Here is a 3353-nt window from a genome sequence, read left to right on the forward strand (position 1 = left end):
TCAGTGCCTGCGGACTGATCCTCTTGTTCTCGGACAGATGTAGGAGCAAATTTGTGGGTTAGCATTGGAGATGGGACAACATTGTAGTACATGCAAGCGGGAGGAGGCACACGAGGTGGATGTGACAGATGTGGTGGTCGGGCTACAGGAACCGGACGAATGAAACGTACACACATGGACATGAAATTTCGGACCCGAAAGTGCTTGGCAATGGTGGATGGCGTGAAGGCTTTGCCTGAGGTGGAAGACTTAACGTTGTTGTTGAGCGGCTGGTTAGCAACGCTAACCCCCGTGGTGGTCTGGATTCAAATGGGGAAGAATAAGATGAGGAATAGGAGAACACACTAAAGAAACCGACCTGATAACGAAAGAGGAGAACACACTAGTTCAAGCACCTGCCCGTCTGTAGTAACCATCCAGGTCACCTCTAGACAGTAGTAAAAACACCCTTCACAATGGTCTGTCTTTTATGGTAACTGTAGCACCTTAAATTATGAATTTAACTGAAATTACTCCAATTTTATCCATCTCCAGCCGGCCGGGCACAAACGCAGTGCACAGTCAGTGGATGAACGATACATACGCGAAGCAGATGGATCAGGATCTGGTCGATTCCTCGGGAAAAGAACGCACAACATGCAAAGCTTGCTTGATGCCACACCATGCAGTCCCACTCTAGCACCTGCTGCTCGATCGGCATGCGTGCATCAAGCAGTTCCACGGTGCAGTGCGGTTCTCGCCGGAGGAGATGGTGACAGAGAAAAGCAAAAAAAATCACGGGATTGGATTTTTGGAGCACGAGATATGATGGTTTGGCAGAGGAAATACCAAATTACCGACACCCTAGCGTACAATGGGAGAAAGGCTGTCGATACTAGCGATTTTTTTGGGCTATCGGCTGCCTACTCTCTCCTCCTTCTCTCTCCTTCACCTAGATTAGTTCCTTATGTGGTATAGCTTATAGACGGCTAACAAAGCACTATTGTACATGCCCTAAAAGAAACTGACCCGACGTTATTTGGGAAGTGATCTGCGCCGGTCGACCGGCCCAATGCTTCCACCGGTCGCTGGAACATCGTCCGATTGGACAATGCTTAGCCGTCAGATCCCCTCCCCCGAGTCAACTCTCTTCTTTCTCATATCGTTCTCACACCCTAACCACCAAATCCACGCCGGCACCAGTAGCCCTCGCCGGAACCACCAGCGTGCACGTCTCTGGGTCGCGCCCGCGCACCTTCTGCCATGTGCGCGCCCTGCTGCCCCCATTCGCAGCTCCAGTTCATGTCCCACTAGAATGCAACTTCTTTCCTTGACGGTTGAAGCTTTTCCCACTGAGGTTGAAGCTTTTTCCTTGAGGTTGTAGCATCCGCGCGCCGGTTTCACCATGAATCACGTCGGCTCCAGCATCCGCGTCCCAGGTCGCTGCTCCCCGTCGATGCAGCACGCGATCACCGCGGTGGTAGCAAAAAAGCGTATCGGTTGTAGCAATCCTGGTAGCCGTGGTTACCCCATGTTGTCGCTCGTCACACCATCGCACTCCGGTTGCACCACCACACGCCAATTGCAGCAAAATTTGATCACTGGTGGTAGCTTTCCCACAGCCGTTTGCAACAAATTTGCAGCCCATCGTCGCCGGCGACACTTCATCGCCTCCTGGTTGTAGCAAAAGCAGGTGCCGGTGGTAGCTTTTCGGTTATCCGTTGCAGCAAAAAATGTGTGTCATCGTCGCGGGCAATGCTCGTCGTCACCTGGTTGTAGCAAACCCGAGCGCCGGTTGTAGCTTTCCCTGTGCCAGTTGAAGCTAATCACAAAGCCAGTTGCAGCTTCAGCACCAGTGGCAATCACCTTTAGTTCTTGCCGATTGTAGAAACGTATGACCTCGCCAAGGAGATGCACGGCCATGGCTTCCCTAGGTTGGAAGCAACCGATGGCCTCCCTTTGCAAACACCTTTCTCTCATCTGGAAAACAAAACGTAGGAAAAGGGCTCGCAGAAGCTCGCTGGCGGCGTAGGAGAAGGATACAGCCGCAACGGGGGAGGCAGATGGGAGAGCGGCGCATCTGGAGGAAGGAGAGGGAGGGAGATGGGATCTGAACGAGTGGTCGAGAGAGATCTGAACGGAGGAAGAGATGTGGATGGGACCGGCCTTGTATGACATGGCCACGTCGGGAACCAACAGGGGACGATGGATCTGGACGGTAGTGCGACTCGCGCGTGACCGGCCCAAGCTTCGGCCGGTCCACCGGTCACAAACGTTTCCCACGTTATTTTCTATTACCCAAAGGTTGTTGTCCTGTTGGAGCAAGGGAGAGACCTCTGTGCGAAAGAAAGAAGAACAATAAGGGCATCTCCAGCCGCGCCCCCAACAGGCCCCCCAGGCCACTTTTTTTATGTCAGCGCCGGAAAAAAATCCTAGTCGTGCCTCAAGATGCTAAAATCTGCCAGCTCGGCCTATTTTTGGGCCCGACGATCCCAGGCCGAACCCAGCGCACTAGGGGGCGCTTGGGGGCTCCGGTGTAAGGGAAAAACTGCGTCTGGCCCACACTGTCAGGAGAAAAGTTAGCCAGCACGTTCAGATTCGCCCCTCACCCCCCCCCCCCCCCCCCCCCCCCCCCCCCCCCCCGCGCGTGCACGTCCTCCCGCTGCCTTGCCGATCCCGGTGCTGTCTCGCCGCCCACCACCGCTAGATAGGCCATTCCCCACCAGAAAAAGGGAGAGGGTTTCGCCACGGCAACTTCTCCACCACCTTCCTGGGCGAGTTTTCCGGCGCTCCGGCCGCGCAGGGCGGGATATCGGCGGTTGTGCCCACCACGCCCGCCAGGTGTTTGACGATTTGTCTGTTCGGTGATGGACTCGAACGACGAGGAGGCACTCACGGCGCCGGTGGAGGAGGAAGCCGATGCCGACGTCTAGGACGAAGAGCATCTGATGGTCCTCGCCGCCTTGGCTGACCTGCTCGCGAGCAATGCAAAGTCGCGGCGAGGTGGCTCGACACCAGGGCGGATGAACGCAAAGAACCGGCATCGACTGGAAGGCTATTGCATGCTCCACTCCAACTACTTCGCCGATGCTCCACTACATGGGGACAAAGTATTTCGGCGCCGTTATCGGATGATCCAAAAGCTTTTCCTCGGGATTGTGAATTCCATCTGGGAGTTTGACAGCTACTTCAAGTGCAAGAAGGGTTACATCGGCAAACTTGGATTCACCTCAATCCAGAAGTGCACGATAGCTATGAGGATGCAAGCATATGGAGCTCCCGGTGATTCACTCGACGACTATGAGCGCATGGCCGAGTCCACGGCCATTGAGTGTTTCTACAAGTTTTGCAGGGCAGTGGTGGCAGTGTTTGGA

This window comes from Triticum urartu, chromosome 7 (genome assembly GCF_003073215.2).
Source record: "Triticum urartu cultivar G1812 chromosome 7, Tu2.1, whole genome shotgun sequence".
NCBI classification, from domain to species: Eukaryota; Viridiplantae; Streptophyta; class Magnoliopsida; order Poales; family Poaceae; genus Triticum; species Triticum urartu.